Source organism: Pinus tabuliformis, chromosome 3_1 (genome assembly GCF_031772625.1).
Source record: "Pinus tabuliformis cultivar Carrire ecotype Pingquan chromosome 3_1, CPIR1, whole genome shotgun sequence".
NCBI classification, from domain to species: Eukaryota; Viridiplantae; Streptophyta; class Pinopsida; order Pinales; family Pinaceae; genus Pinus; species Pinus tabuliformis.
Genome location: NC_142301.1, coordinates 375,618,926 through 375,636,843, shown reverse-complemented (window position 1 = coordinate 375,636,843; position 17,918 = coordinate 375,618,926). Strand labels below are relative to the sequence as shown.

The window sequence follows — 17,918 nt, the reverse complement described above, 5'->3', positions numbered from 1 at the left end:
CCAAGAAGGATCAAATCTCTTGATATGCAAACCTCTTTTAAAGTGAAAGAAAATTTAATCTCTTGGTAAATTCCGAATTAAGACAGGTCGAGGGTGGTTTAAAATTTACATAACTTATACCTATAAATATAAATGATAAAAATACTTTGTAATGTAATTTGTAATTAATTATCAAATATATCATCTTTTACAATATTTATATAAAATTCAAAATTTCCAATACATATGGGATACGGCATACATATCTACAAATGTGTTCCTCATACTTTACAATATTTATGTAGAATTTAAATTTGCCAATACATATGGCATATGGCATACATATCTACAAATGGCATATGGCATACATATCTACAAATGTGTTCCTCATACCATTTTTCCAATTTTCATAACATTTTTCAAATTTAAAAAACTTATCCGCCTCTCTTTACATCTTTAACTATCATATTTTTCTGAATTGCTACTTTCTTCGTCGGATGGATATGGATGAGAATCAAAGTAATACGTGGAAATTCGCTTAACAAAGACTAAAACCGCGTGTAAATAATGTAAAATGAATAAATTAAAGGTAAATTAATGTGTGTAAATAATGTAAAATGAATAAATTAAAGGTAAATTAATGTTTGAAAGATTTGCAAATCGCTTAAAATATAGGATCTCGCAATGACTTCTTTGCTGGATGACTAAATGAGGTATATTGGTTGATGAATGTGCTTGTTGGTCGAATTATCAACCACAAACAAAATCCATGACCAAATTTATTAAGCTAAAGAAAGTCATGCTATTGATTAAAAAATTAGTGGGAAAATGGATCAATTTAAACGTTAAATTTTCTTATTTTAATCAAGGAATAAATGCAGTTTCAATAAATGGTTGCATTTTATAATTTTTTGGGTAAAAAAATGAGATATATTATATGTACACTGAGTGAATACTAAGCATTATGCAGCAAGTTTTATGTTTTTATATTATTGGTTAAATGTATAGTTTAATTAATGGATGAAAGATTTATTATTATTATTTTTTTGGTAATTTTTTCTAAAATAAATTTGGTAAAGATTTTTAAGAATAATCAATTTAGATTGTTTAATTTGTAAAGTTGAAGTACTTTTGAGATTTTTCAAGCTGTTAGATCTATTTATATATTTATAAATGCATTTTAAATAATAAGAAATCACAATCTCTCTAAAAATTATATTTTTACCAAAAAAAATTATTTGATCTTAGACTACCTCTTTATCAAATATCACAATAATTGTTGGAAATACTGAGAGGGGGGTGAATCAGTGTTTCTTTTTCCCACTATTGTTTTACCAGTTAAAACATATATATTCAGAACACAAGATGAACAACAAGAATAAATGCTTTTATTAATATAAACTATGCAGTAAAATAGATACAATATATAGATGGTTACAATCAGTTGCCAAGCTCCAACTTGGACTTTGGTGAGGCTCCAACCTCCAGAGCACCAACTCTATTTCGCCAAGACACCAATCTTGGACTTAGGAGCACAAACTCCCAAGGACTTCAATCCTTCCTACTTCTGAGGCATCAACCCCAAGGACTCCAATCCTACTTACTTCTGAGGCACCAGCCCCAAGGACTCCTATCCTTCTTGCTTTTGAGGCACTAGCCCCAAGGACTCCAATCCTGTCAAGGCACTTTTGATAATAATGTTCTACTCTCAAAACTCTTCTCTGCTGAGTTCTGTCTGGTTATAGTTTCTCTGTAGTCTCCAAGCTACAACATCAATGACAACTAATATTTTCTTGAAGGAGTCTTTACAACTCTTCCTACCATTCACACAGAGTCTCCAATAGCTGACCTCTGATCATATCTTCACACTACTTTAGTGAGTCCACTACAACTGCACTAAAACTCTGCATAAGAACCTACTTTCAGTTCAAGCATATGTTCTAATGTCACGGTGAATGTTTCAGCAAGACTGCTTCTCTTCTGGGAACTTCTACTTTTCGAATTCCTCCTATCCTGTTGGTCCTTCAGCCCTCTTTTTGTTCTGCTGGACCCTCTTTCTGTTCTGTTGTTTTCTCCAACTTTTCAATAGTGTTCAACAGCTGTAGCAGCCTTCACCAGTGTTCACCAGCAACTTCATACAATGCTTAACCATCTCTGCTGCTTCTGCTACCTCATGTTCTGGTTCTTCGCAACACCAACAGCCCCCACAGTCCTCTGTTTTTACTATTTTATACATTCCCATGCCTTCGTCCATTCGTTTCCGCTTACACCGCCTCTTAGACTTCCTCTGTGCTCGCTTGCTTCTTCAACTTCCCAGCTTTCGGTTTCCTCTATCTATTCGTGCTCACAGGACACGTTGATTCAATGGTGAGGACCGAGTCATACGCAGAGGACACATATTCAGAAAACTGTAACAACGCTCCTATTTTCTCATGATAGCAGGCATACACAGGGACCACTTCATTTAACGGACAGCCACATTCTATCGCAATCATAATCGCCATGATTCAGCCTCCTGAACTATCGGGACCATTCCTTAATGTATTTTTGCCTCAAAACCCAGCGCACGGCAAATATCAAATACACAGGGAATCAGAGAAGAAACACGAGTGAAGCGCTAAGGGCGGACTTCAATTTTAATTCACTTGAGTCTATAATGTATCGGGTCCGCCTTGTAATCGCAATCGGCAGTCACCAATGGCCGATGGCCGATGGACGTGATAAGACATTAAGCCACCTTTCAATGTTGCATCAAGTCCGGTCTTACAATCGCAATCGGCGAGATGAGGCTTCCGGGGGTCTTTTATATATCGACCCCATGACATCGCCAATGGCCGATGGGCCGATCCTCCTGCGGATGCGATATAATAATAGGGTGCTATATAATAGGACCATCAGGTCCATATACATTATCGCAATCGCCACTTTTGGAGGTTCTTCTATAAGTTGAGCCTAAAGCATTGCCGATGGCCGATGGCTGATACCAGATGCGATATTATATTAAACTATTTATAATAAGTCCGTCGGGTCCACAGTTCTATCGCAATCGGCGCTTTCATGTGGCAAGGCTTTACGGCTTGCGATATAGCGACGGACGCGACATTACAATAGGCGCGATATAATAGGATCATCGGGTCCGCAATTGTATATCGTAATCAGAGGTTTTAATGTGGCAGGGCCTTTACCACTCCCGATACATAATCCCGCTCCGTTGTTTATATATATTGCTTCGCTGTTTTAACTTTGTTTATATGCTCCTCCACTTATGCGCCTTACTCTTGGCATATGTGATAGCTCTACTCCTCCAATAGCTCCTGATAGTGTTATCTGTGGATATATGGCTCCCGATAGCTATGTCTGCTTCCTCTGTGGCTCCGACAGCTGTGTTTGCTGCGTCCCATGGCTCTGTTTGCTCTATCGCTGTGTCTTTCGCTCTTCCTCTATGCTCCTTTGATCGGTCTTCCTTTGGATTGTTGCTCTGATCGTTGTTAATGCATATATAGATGGGTTTTGCCTCCGATAGCTCCCGATTGCGTAATCTGCTTCCTCTGATGCTCTGTCTACTCCTCTGTTCTCCATCTGCTCCTCTGGCTTGGCAGTGTCTTTCAAAGACCTCCTTGCATATATGAACACCTCTCTTGCTCTGATATCCTGTGATATGCTTTGATCTGCCTCCTTAGGTAACTCCGCTTTGCTTATGGCTTGGCTATCCTGATGGCCTTGCTCCTGTCTCTTCATGAATCTACTCTGCTTCCCCTTGGCTTCATGTCATCCTTTAGTATCCAGAATATTGCCATATTGACATCAATGACAACCTAGGTCAACAATATTTTCATATAAAAAAGTAATAAATTGATTTATTATATAATATTTAATGTATTTCATCCAAGATATTAAACAAATAAGAAAATTACCCATTAAGTATAAAGCCACACTACTCAGGAAAAAAGGGTTCACATGGTGACCATGTTTTTGTGGGCTGAATTTTGTGTCAAATGTATAAAAAAAATCATGGCAACAAAACCAGATTGGGAGATTGAGAAAAATTGACAAAGAATACTTAATAGAAATTTCAGAATTGAGAGGAAAATTTTGAAATTTTTTGTATGTTAGGAATTAATAAGGTAGATATGCTAATTTAGAATTTTGAGAAATTTTGAAATACTTAAAGTGTGCAGAATTCACAATTAAATTTACAATTTATAGTTATAAAAAATTTCTATTAGATCTCAAAGAAATTTATAAAATAAATTTAAAACATAAAATAATTTAACTAGGCTAACACCATATGATTTTTTTTCCAGAAAAGGAAAATAACTAATTTGATTAAATGAAATATTTACAATTGGAATACATCTACCATCAAGGTATCATGAAAGCTTGTTCATAATGTTGTATCGATGCCATAGAGCATTTTATAAAATTGATCATATAGAGGAGGGACATCTATATATGCTTAGAAACAAACTCATAAGAGAAAGTTGAACTAATAAGTATTGGCCAATAGAAATAAAGACAATCACCCAGAAGAGCATAAACTATACAAAATACAGAACATCACACCAGAGGAAATGACCGCCCATTTGATACAAATAGACGAGACCCTTGAGATCAACTTGGAAAAACAAAAACTTAACATAAACCAATATCAACAAAAACTACCTACTCCTAGAGAAAGACCTAGTGTTGATGGCTTGTCAGAATTCCAATTCTGCCACATCTAATCCTTGATAAGCCTTGAAATTCCTCAAAAATAAATGTATCCTCCCTCTACTATCATGGCCCTCTTTGAGAGATAATCCCCTTGTGCATTCCATTCACGATAAATATAATGAAAAAGCAAAGGTAAATTTTAGTAGTAGGATCTTTTGCGTCCCACTGTGAATAAAAAGAGCTCGTAGAGAAGAGCGCCCCCAGAGCCCATTTATCACATAAATAGAATCATACATAGAATCACCTAAAACTTGAAAGACCTTAACACCATATGAAGAGCAAATAAACAGTGATTCCCATGCTGCAATCAATTTAGCAATAGTGTTTGATGATCTCTTCGTGTTTAGCCAAACCTTTATTAACCTGCTACCATTGGAATATATATATATATATATGCCCCAATATAATTTATAGAAGTCCCATAAATAAATTTCAAACACTGGAATAAAAAGCCCAAGTAAACCCTGAACTGAAAAAGCTCTCGGGTTATATTCCTAAAAAAACCAAAAAGTTGAAGTATAATATAATATAAATCCGACACTATATGTTTGAAAATCAAAGAATTGAAAGATTGCCGTATACCCGACGCATATATATATATATATGCCCCAATATAATTTATAGAAGTCTCATAAATTTCAAACACTGGAATAAAAAGCCCAAGTAAACCCTGAACTGAAAAAGCTCTCGGGTATATTCCTAAAAAAACCAAAAAGTTGAAGTATAATATAATATAGATCCGACACTATATCTTTGAAAATCAAACCATTGAAAGATTGCCGTATACCCGACGCAATAAAGGACTCCAACATGAAAATCACACCAATATAAAGAACCTTCAAAAGATATTATACATTAATTTTCGGTTTTGGAACATGCGATTTAAAAATTAAATTATTATGGAAACAAACCAACACGGTCCATTATAACTTTCACAGACAATTGGAGTTCATTATTGTTTACTCAATTTCGATAGGTGGCTGGGTCGGGCCGGGACCTTTTATGTCTTACTTTCTAAATTCTATTGCAGCTCCGCGCGCGGTTATCATAATTTTTTAGACTCTATTTTATCTCCGGTGTTTTAGGTCGGTCTCCTCATCGTGATGTTGTTGTTCTAGAATGGCATTTTAGTCCATAGTCGTGAGAATATCATTTCACGCGTGGAAATCCACATCTAAATAATTGCAGTAAAGAAACAAAAATCGATAGTGAAGGTAGGTGGCCAACTTAAGCTCGTTCAACGAACATGCCACAACTTTCGGATTTCTGTATTATTATATTCTGGGTCACTATTCAACCCCACGGTAGTGGCGTGACTTGTGTCGCCGTGTTACAGAATCCATGATCAGAAAACGGACGGAAGCTGCAAAAGTGTACGTCCAACGGTTGCGGTGAAAGGCCATTGGTTACGTCCAGCGGTGGAATTCTGTAATACTGAAAGGATTTGGTTACAGACGGCCCGACCAAAGACAAAATAGTAATCAAATATTCAACCGAAAGCGAGAAAGTTGCTTATGGGCATCACGTTATAAAAGTGGAACTCGACTTTCATCACCACACATTTCTTTCTCTGTACTGAGCCATTCGTTCTCCTTTTTTTCAGAGATGGCGGGGAAGGATTATTCGACCGCAACTATTGCTGTGGCCGTTGTACTATTGTTTGTGTGCCTGCACATAGCGGCGGTGCAGGCAAAGGTGAAATTAGGGAACGAGAAAATTAGCCACCTGCATTTCTATTTCCATGATTTACTGGTTGGCAAAAATGTGACGGCCGTGCAGGTGGCCTCGGCTCCCTCGACCAACAATTACTTTACTCAGTTCGGCATGGTGAGGGTTATGGACGACTGGCTTACCGAGAGGCCGGAGGGAACATCCAAAATGTTGGGCAGAGCGCAAGGTATCTATGTTTCTGCGTGCCAAGAAAAGTTCCATCTGTTGATGGCAACGACGTTTGTTTTCGAGAGTGGGAAGTACAACGGCAGCACCCTCGCTATGGTGGGAAAGAATGCGGTGCTGGAACAAGTGAGAGAAATGCCAATCGTGGGAGGAAGCGGATTGTTTCGGTTTGCTCGAGGCTACGCACTCGCCCGCACCCATTCCATAGATTTCAAGACCGGCAACGCAGTCGTTGAATACAATGTAACCGTGCTCCATTATTAGGCCTTCTGTAGTCGTGCCTGTCTGAGGAGCGGCAAATTTTCTTTCCATTTCAAGTTTTGCTACAGTAAACGCTTTTTCATGTAACGATGGAATATCAACAGCTTTTTAAATTTTCCAAACTTGTCTCCTTAGTTATATTTTAGTTGATGGCGAGATCTGCAATTTGAGTTTCATAGGGAATTTCAATAGTTTGATAGACAGTATATTTTTACGGGACTATATAATAACTTTCCTTTTGTTTTTGTGGCTGGCGATTTGATAAATTTTGTGGGCAGAAAAATTTCAGCCTTCGTTTATCTTTATTGTACAGTTTTATCGCATTCTTTAACTTTTAATAAATAAAATTTATATTAATATATTTTTAAATGTTGCTTTTCTCGATTATTATAAATTTGAAATTAAAATAAATATATATTATTTTTTATTATAATATAATTATTTAAAAATTTGTTGCTTTACAAAGTTATGTTTTTATTTTATTTATTTTGACTTGGGTTTATTATTTTTAATAATCTCAATCATATATAAAATGAAGTATTTGATTGTAATATTTTTATATGATGGTAGATGATTAATGTTTATTAAAATCTATATGGTTTATAATTTTATTGATATGGTTTATTATTTTTTGCCAAGTATTTTTAATAATATTAATAATGAAATATTTGATTGTGATCTTTTTATATGATGTTGATTAACATCTGTTAAGATCTATATGGTTTACAAGATCTTAAAAAAATAAGAAATAAATCAAAATTCTTTAACATTTTATTTTTCTGTTGAAAAAGTAGTGAGAAAAGCTTTAGCAGATCACCATAGTTTTGCTGACTTAAAAAGTCAAGAAGATTGATAGTCTAACAAATATTTTGAAAATTTAATAGAATTTCAGTATAAGATGAAAATGTAACAGAAAGTACTTTTCATCTTCAATCCTCTTACGATCACACATGTGAAAATCTCTTTCATCCAAGGCCAAGTCAGCCTAGCAGCTAAGAAGTTGAACTTATCAAGACATGTCGTCCTCCTTAGAAGCCTATATATAGGATGGAACTGGAACTCCTATGGACACACACTCACTTCTTATCATCTAAGTGAAGGAGATGCAGAAGACGGCTAGGAAAGAAGGAAGAAGGATGAAGTACAGGGGTTTGAGTTATTTCTCACTCTCTTTGTCACACGTGTGAAGAAGGAAGGCTAGGTTTTTGATGCTGCAAGATCAAAGTTCAGGAAATAGCAAAAAGAAGGTCTATTAGGTCACTTACAAGCCCTAAAAGGAGGAACCCAAGAGAAGGTCAAAGGAAGCCTAGGAAGCCCTGAAATTGCTCACACACGTGGAAGCAAAAACTGTTGTAGGGGCCAAAATTTTCAGACCTATAGTGGAGGCCAAAATTTTGTAGTTGGAAGAGATTTGACTGAGTTTTGACTTGGACAGAGGAAGCACATCATCAAGAAGGTCAAACTTGGTCTTGGAAGGGTATTGGTCTTAGTCTAGAGGTCTTGGAATTCGTCATTTGAAGAATCTATAAGAAGATAAGAGATTTGTGGGTTTTCCTCTCAAGTGGAGAGGTTTTGGCCTTGGCTTGCAACCTACATCCTGTGTTCTTGTGTATTGTTGATCTTCTTTTTTTCGTAGTTGTTTGATGATAAGAAAAACATAATAATAAGAGAAGAAGCTAATAATCAAGAAAAATAAAAATACATCACAAGCAGTTATCAAGTTTAAGAGAAATCATCTTAGTTGCAGCCCTTTAGATTTCTCAACATGGTATCAGAGCTAAGGTTGGCTAAGGGCATGATGAAGATCACTACATACTTGAATAATTCATAGAAGAAATGTTCTATGGTGGCAAGTCATCTAAGGAAAGGTATCAAGGCAATGTGGAATCTCCTATTATCCATCAAGAATAATATGACCAATACTTCTACAAAGGACAAAGGGTTATCCTCGACACTTACAGGTATGTTTGAAGATGAAATATTCTTGGTAATTGACAATGAAGCATCAAGACATATGACAGCTGAGCACAAACAACTAAATACCTTTTCAAGAGGAAAACCTTCCTACTCTGTTGAACTTGTAGATAAGAAGAGATATCCAACAAGAGGAATTAGATCAACTTCGATGGAGCTCGAAAATGGAGGAAACATTCATCTCAATAACATTATGTTGCTCCAGGTTTGCAAAAGAAATTACTTTCTATTTCATGTATAGAAGATAAGGGAGATAGAGTCACCTTTATAGATGGAAAGGTTGTGGTATGGAATAAAATCTCTAACATCGACAATGCAAAAATAATTGGAATTCGTAAAGGAAGACTCTATAGATTACCAACCCCTCTCTCTTAAGCTTTGGTTCACATTGAAGTAAGTCCATGTGAACTTCGACATAGAAGGTTTGGACACCTTCACTACAAAACCTTACCAACTCTAAATTCGATGGTGAATGGCATCCCTAAACTCAAGGAGGATCATGAAGGAGTATGCAAGGGATGTGCATTAGGTAAAAATGTTAAGAGACCATTTGGAAGTAGTGCTTCAAGGTCAAAAGAAATCCTGGACCTCATTCACTTTGATGTCTATGGTCCTATGTCTATGAGGTCTCTTGGAGGTCATCTACATTATGTAACATTCATCGTTGACGACTCAAGGAAAACTTGGATCTATTTTCTAAAGTCTAAGGATGAAGTATTTGAAAAATTTCAAGAATTCAAAGTTGAAGTAGAGAACCTTACAGAAAAGCAGATACAGATACTAAGATCTGACAATGGAGGAGAATACACATAAAATGAACTCATAGCTTTCTATAAGGAGGTTGAGATTAAGAGGGAGATGATAGTCCCATATAATCCTGAGAAAAATGGAGTTGATGAATGAAATAATTGATTGATTAAGGAAAGTGTTAGAGCCATGTTGCATGATCAAGATGTTCCTAAATTTTTGTGGGGTATGTTATCACTCCAGGAAACTCTCCTAGGTTGCAGATCAGAGATGCCCGGTAACATATAATCTTCAATATTGTTCTCTAAACTATTGGAATGAATGATGGTTTGGATCACGTCAGATAATCATTTTAGCTCTGTTCTTACTCAAGACATGCATGAACACCCTCAACAATACAAGGCTTTAGACTACTAATGCTCAATAATTTATAGATTCAATGGAAAGATGGAGAATACTAACTGTACCAGCAGATGCATACATAAACATATATGAATGGCCAGCTACAGGAAGCAAATGAAACTTGCAAATATAGTTGATCAATGCAGAGATAAGATGACAATTATCTGGCATTAGATACAGCAGAAAACACGAATAACCTATTCATGTGCAAGCATAGAACAACAGAGAAAATGGAATTGAACATGTAACAACAAAAGAAGCTTATATTGCTAGAATGAAGATGAGAAGCTTGGAAAAATAGAGGAGGAACAATCTCCAAAAGTTGAACCCTTATTACATTTTTCTTTCAGAGATTTATAGCTCTTTACAATGATCCTGAGCTCTAAGAGGCTCGAAGTCCTAATCTCTCTGATCTGCATTGTTAACTGATTTGATGCCCTCTAGGCAAGCATGGGATCGAAGTTTTCTGCTTCTGACAACAGAGTAACCATTTTAAGATATTTTTCGTAGCTTGTTGCGTTGTTTGGGTGTTCTCCTGTGCCAGAGATGCTCCATGATGGCGGTTGTGTTGTTTCTACTCCCTAATCTTTCTGTTTCAGGCTGCAGCGCGCTGTGGCCCTTCTCTTTCCCTTTCCGGGCTCTGTTTTATGGTGGAATGGCTCTCCGGGCCTATGAAATCCATTTAAAACAAGGATAGTGACTGCATTCTATTATGAACATAAAACTCATCAATACTATAAAAATCCCGCCCTTTCTGTGTATTTTGGACTTCAAAAGTCTTAAAATATGGTTTAATTATCCATCAGGTCCACCCTCGTTGCCATTGCAAGTCGCATTTGGCCTGGCCTGTGTATTTCCCTTATATAATGAAATATGCGAAAATACTGAAAAATGCATGAAAAAATGGCTTTGGTGGACTTTAGATATCATATATTCCACTTCCCGGACCCTTTCGGGTCCAGGCTTCATCGCAATTGACACTAGCCAAAGGTTCCTTCGTATTTCGTTGAAACAACGAAAATACACAAAAAAAAAGTTGAAAATTGCTTGGGCGCGGATCTCAAAATTTATGAATTCCCAACTATAATGCCGTTGGGTCCGGCTCATCGGGTTGCCCATATGTATGTGCATAGGCCCCGCCCGTGGTATATTGCCGATGCGATATCAGCGATGTGATAAATCGCAATCGCGTGTCGCTCACTCCCCGGGCCTTTATATAACATAACATATGCTCCCCGCCGATCCGATCATCGGCGATCGCTGATCGGCGGTGTCATGTGCCCAATTTTAAACTGTCCCTTCTGCTCGACCGATTGCGATTAGCCGCCTAGATCTGGGCCGTTGATTGGCCAGATCTAACGACGGCTGTTCATTCCTTTGTTTAAGCCTACGGTTATGGTTTTTTCATGGTTTTCAAGTGTTTTTGCCTCCTGATAGTGTATTTCTACCCTACGAAGGGCTTTCATTTATTTTGATTTTGATCATTGGACGATCTTTGAGAAAAAATTGAAGATTTCAAGAGTATTAATGGATCCATTTTTGGGCCTTTTGCTAGCAAGGCTAACACTGGCTCCTTCTGGGGATGAAATCGTCCCTGTGAGGTTTCAAGGATCACAGATCAATGCCTTTCCTGAAAAAACAAAGTAAAATCTTCCTTTAGTGTTCCATTGGGCATGCAGTCTATTTTGTAATAAAAGTAAAAACTGGAAAAACATATTTACAATGACAAGGCTTTAAAGCCTTAAATGAAATAAAGTTTCAAGAACTGCCCATTTATTGGGCTACCAAAAGTATCTCCTCCTTCCAGACTGTGCAGAATGAATGTATTGTTCTACTGAACTTGAGTGATGACAAAAGGACCTGTCCATAAGGAGTCAAACTTGCCATGATTACCACTCTTTTCCTTAAATGCATCCCATTTAAGCACCCAATCACCAACTTGGAAATTGTCCACTTTTGCCTTCCTGTCAAAGGTCTCTTTGATTTTCTTCTGATGAGCTCTTGACTTCTCAACCAGTTGATCTCTGATCTGCTGTAGTTCAACCAGGTTATTCATTCTTCTTACCATGTCATTCTCTTCATCTTGTTCTTATTGCATGAACTTAGCCACAGGGAGAATTAGCTGGATGGGGAAAACAACATCAGCGCCATAAACCAGTTTGAATGGAGAATTCCCTATGGATTTTTTGATGGTAACGCTGTCAGCCCATAGTGCAAACTTGAACTTGGAATCCTAGCTTTTTTTGTTTTCCTATAATAGTTTTTTGATTACCCTTACCAGACTCTTATTAGATGATTCTGATAAGCCATTTCCTTGAAGATAATATGAGGTAGAATGCACCACATGAATTCCCATGGATTCAGTCATGTCCACCAATTCTTTTGCTTTGAAGGCTGCTGCATTATCAGTGACTAGTTTGGTGGGCAACCAAATCTAGTGAAAATATTCTCATTCAAGAACTTTATGACAACTTGATGATTGACATTCTTAGTGGGTATAGTCTCAATCCACTTGGCAAAATAATCAGTGGCTACTAAGATCCATTTGTGTAGGCCACTGGAATGTGGGTTGATCTCACCTATAAAGTCCAAGCCCCACTGCTGGAAGGGACCATTGACATGTACTGGTCTCAAGGGCAGAGATTTTAGCTGTTGTATTCTTGTAAACCTCTAACACTTGTCACAAGCTTTCACAAAATAAAAGACATCAGAGAACATAGTAGGCAAATAATATCCAACCCTCAAGATTTTGTGAGATGTGGTTTTCCAATAATGATGCCCTCCACAAATGCTAGAATGGAACTTGTGTATGACTTCAACATATTGTTCTTTATCTAGACATCTCAAGAGGATTCTTGATGGGTCTTTCCAATAAAGCAGATTTTTATTTATGCAGAATTTGGCTGATTTGAGTTTAATGGCACAAGCTTGACTTGAGCTAAGCCCTGGAGGGACTTCTAGCTTTTGCAAAAAATGAACTATGTTGTAGTACCATTCACATGTGGCTAGATTTTCAACCAAAGACTGATTCTGCTTTTGCTCTTCTGCTGCTCCCTCTGTCTGCTCATCATATGAATTTAGACCCATGCAGTTTATGTCTAACAAGCTACAATTTTCTTCAGCCATAAGTTTAGCCAAGCCCTAGCCTTTGAAAAGCTTAGTGGGCTTCACCTCTATGTTAAACTCTATGAATTTTTGAATCCATTTAGCTCTCTTCCCATCAATATCTGGCTAAGTTAAGACATCTTTTACTGAGGCTAAAGGTACATATGCAACCACTTTGGAATGCAGAATATAAATTTTGAATGCTTTTAAAGATTTTATGAGAGCATAAGCTTGTTTTTCAATAAGGTCATACCTTAGTTCAACATCCCTTAGAGTCTTGCTGAAAAAGGCCACGGGGTGCTCTATGCCTTCATCATTTTTTTGCAACAGAACTGGTGCAAGTGTATCATAAGAGGCAAAAGAGAATAGAGAAAACTCCTCAGTGTAATCTGGGCTTATTAGAGTGGGAGCTTCCATGATGGCTTTCTTGAATACCTTAGGGGAACTATAATTTTGGCATCCAACAGCTTCTTGATCTCTTTCTCAATCAAAGGCAATAAGAGAGGGCTGATAGGTCTTAATTTCTGCTTAAAAGGGGTAGTGTTCTTTTCCAGTGGGATCTTGTGCTGAATGATGTTTGTATCATAGGTTTTAAGATCACTATATTCCCAGGAAAAAATATCAGTGAATTGCTTCATGAGAGTGCAATACTCGGAATTCTGGGCAGAAGACAAATGAGTGGACAGATTGATGAATTTCGGATGGGCTAGGCTCCCTATTTATGTTTACATACGACAAACTCATTCTCTGTTTTGGCCAACTTATAGGGCATGTCATTATGATCGAAAAGCTTTTCTAGAGGCACCCATCCTTTTGGTATGTGATTACTAGGCAACTGGACGATGCTTCCTCGGTCGATCTCGCTTTTTAGATTGGACTGACTGCATTCTTCCATGGTTTCATTTTCTTGGTCGATGTGCGTTTTGCCAAATTCCCCAACGACTTGTAAAAAACCTATTAATTTCCTCATCATCTTCAAAAATTCCCTAATATTTGACATTGCTTGGAAGAGATGGTCTATATTTTACCTGAACTTCATATGTCAATTTAGGAGGCAAAGGAGGAATAAACGTGCTAGCAGACACATCAAGGGAGTCGGAAAGCTGGTTCTTCATTCTTGGAATATAAGAAATGTTGAAATCATTAAAAGAATCCTTGAGCCTCCATACCTCATCCCTGTATGCTTTCAGCCTTGGATGCTTTGCTTGGAAAGTTTTATTTACCTGCTGAATAATGAGGTCTGCATCTCCAAACACTTTCAGGACTTTGATGCCCATTTCTTTAGCAGCGCTTAAGCCCAGAGTCAAAGCTTCATACTCTACTATGTTGTTTGTGACTTGAAAGGTTAATTTGAAAGATAAATGAATGTATTCATGTGTGGGGGACACAAGGACTACACCTGCCCCAACAGCTTCCTTATAGCAAGCTCCATCAAAGAACACGTCCCAAATTTGTGGGCCTTCTTTCTCAGTGATTTGGCAAACTGGTTTTTTAAGCTGCGTGGTGGCCAACTGGGATTCTTCAATATGAAGAATACATGCTCCAAAATCAGTGTCAACAGCATAGATGGGATGATTAATAGGGTTCTTCTCATCATTGATGATATAAGCCAACTGCGCCTCTTTGTATAATCTCTTACTCTCACCTCCGAAAATTGGGACAATAGCATGGGACATATCATTTTGAAATGATCCACCTAGTCTCTTGATCCAACCTCTGGAAGTAACATGCCAAACTTGGGAGGTACATCTGCTACCAAAATATCCATCATCATGCTTTTCATAGGCAGCTGAGACAAAGTGATGGCTAGGTCCTTGATTAATCCTATACACTTCACTTTTCTAGAGTCAAAAGAGAACAGGTCATGATAAGGCTTGGTGATGTCAAGGCCCAACTTATCCATGATAGCCTTGGGCATTAGATTATGGCTAGCTCCAGTGTCCAGAAGGCAGTTTTGAATGATTTTTTCATGAATAGTTAGAGAGACATAGAATGATGGGGAGTTGTCTTCACAATTTCCAATCATTGGGCTGAGAATAACAACTGGCTTGTCATCTTGCAGATTTACATAGTCAGTGGAGGCTTGGATGGCTTTAGGCTCAAGGGCCTTGAGGATGGATCTTTTGAAGGACTCATTCTTCACTAGTTCAATTAGAGGCATAGGTATTCTTAGCTTCTGGATTTCTGATTGAAAACTGAAAGGAGAAGGAGACTTGTCAAGGTCTCTTACCTCATGAGCTGGAGCCTTGAGGACAACAGGATCAACTATCAGTTGTTTTTGCTTATTAGCTTGCTGTACTGCAGGGACAACAACTCTTTGAACAGGAGTTTCCTTGGCATTATTTATCTTTGACCTCAAATTATATCTTTGTTGATCTACAATTTGTAGAATAGCTTTACCATCCCATTCTTGGCTAATCTAGTCATTGCATAATGACTTTTCATAGGCAGTTAAGGTCAAAAAGGAAGCACTGCCTTTGTCTTCTAGACAATGGATCTCATCATCTTCTTCAAACTACTCTTCTTCCATGACTGCATTTTGAAAAGGAGCCTTCACCCTTTGGTCTTCATTAGCATCTTTGTTTCTTTGCAAAATCTACAACTACTCATTAGTTCTTCTATATGGATTTGGATTTGGATTTCTAGGAGCAAAGGTATTAGACACTCTTCCTTTCCCCAGGTGTTGTTCAAAGTTCAATTTGGGGATTTCAGAGGCTAATGACTCGATCATTTTTGTCATTTTATCGATCTTAGGATCAGAGGAGGACGAATATTTGCCCCTCTGTCTTCTTCTATCAGCATTTCCCTTGAGCTTCTCTGCACCCATGATGCTTGATTCCACTTCCAAGGCTGCATCCTGCATGTCAGCCAAAGTAGCACATTGCCTCTCCCTTAACAGGAGGTAGAAGTCAGAATCAAAAGCACTGGCATAGGTGAGTTTAGCAGATGTAGTAGTGGGTTTTACTTCAGCTGGTATCTTGTTGTACATACGGTTAAACCTCTTATTAAAATCAGACAACAACTCACCATTTTCCCTCTTTAAGTTACCAAACTCATTGTGGTAGTAGAGGAGATCCTTCTTATCCCCCCAATGCTTTAGGAATGCATCATCTAAAGCTTCAATATTTGCTATAGATATTAGGGTTAGTTCTCTGAACCATTTTCTAGCCTCTCCATCTAAGCTTTGGACAAAGACTCTCATCCACACATCATCTTCACTAATGTCCAGATTATCAGCATAGCTATAGAATGACTCAAGATGTTCTTCAGCAGTAACACCTTCAGTCCCAGTGAACTTAGGCCTATATTTATGATATTCTCCAGTAGGCATGGCATTCAAAGGAGTGGGCAGTATTAGAGGTCCATACCTAGCAGCTATGATTCTTTCCATTTTGGTAGGTGCTTGTGGACCTGCCATAGCTGTGGTGGCTAAAAGAGTACTGGTAGTCTGAATGATAGAGGGCTGAGGAGTGATTGATAAGACTAAAGGAGTATGATGGGTAGGAGGTGAGGTTTCCTTTGGGCTTACAACAAAAGGAGAACTTAAAGAATAAGGAGCTTTATGAATCTCTGATAGTTTTTCTTCACTGCTAGTGTTAGATGTTATACTCTCAACATGTATTTGTTCTATTACAGGCCTTTCTTGAAGAGATATAGGAGATTGTTTAGGTTTACCAGAACCTGATGTTCCTTTCTACAAAACCTTTCTCTCTTTGATAATTTTTTCAGGGTTAGGTACTGGGTCAGCTTGTAGCTTCTGAGGATTTCTCCGAGAATGCCTCACAAACTGAGCCCGAACTATGAAGTGGAGTCGCCAAGAGGTTCGACCTCCAGTAGAGTCACCAGATAGATGATTACAACCAAAAATGTACCCATACTTTGTCTATCATCAAAGATGGACCTGTGTCATTTCCCAGGGAAGCTGAGCTTCAGTTTCGTATCCCCGGCAATGGCGCAAATTATGTTATCACTCCAGGAAACTCTCCTAGGTTGCAGATCAGAGATGCCTGGTAGCATATAATCTTTAATATTTTTCTCTGAACTGTTGGAATGAATGATGGTTTGGATCAAGTCAGATAATCATTTCAGCTCTATTCTCACTCAAGACATGCATGAACACCCTCAACAATACAAGGCTTTAGACTACTAATGCTCAATAGTTTATAGATTCAATGGAAAGATGGAGAATACTGACTGTACCAGTAGATGCATACATAAACATATATGAATGGCCAGCTACAGGAAGCAAATGAAACTTGCAAATCTAGTTTATCAATGTAGAGATAAGATGACAGTTATCTGGCATTAGACACAGCAGAAAACATGAATAACCTATTCATGTGCAAGCATAGAACAACAGAGAAAATGGAATTGAACATGTAACAACAAAAGAAGCTTATATTGCTAGAATGAAGATGAGAAGCTTGGAAAAACAAAGGAGGAATAATCTCCAGAAGTTGAACCCTTATTACATTTTTCTTTCAGATATTTATAGCTCTTTACAATGATCCTGAGCTCTAAGAGGCTCAGAGTCCTAATCTCTCTGATCTGCATTATTAACTGATTTGATGCCCTCTAGGCAAGCATGGGATCGGAGTTTTTTTGCTTCTGACAGCAGAGTAACCGTTTTCAGATATTTTTGGTAGCTTATTGCACTATCTGGGCGTTCTCTTGTGCCAGAGATGCTCCATGATGGCTGTTGCGTTGTCTGTGCTCCCTAATCTTTCTGTTTCGGGTTGCAGCGTGTTGTGGCCCTTCTGTTTCCATTTTCGGGCTCTGTTTTATGGTGGAATGGCTCTTTGGGCCTATGAAATCCCTTTAAAATGCGGATAGTGACTGCG

The 17,918-nt window shown here is 37.8% G+C and overlaps 1 pseudogene; it reads left to right on the top strand.

Moving 5' to 3' along the window:
- Window positions 1–6,213: 6,213 nt before the first annotated feature.
- On the top strand, window positions 6,214–7,094 carry LOC149187289 (dirigent protein 22 pseudogene; annotated as a pseudogene).
- Window positions 7,095–17,918: the final 10,824 nt, after the last annotated feature.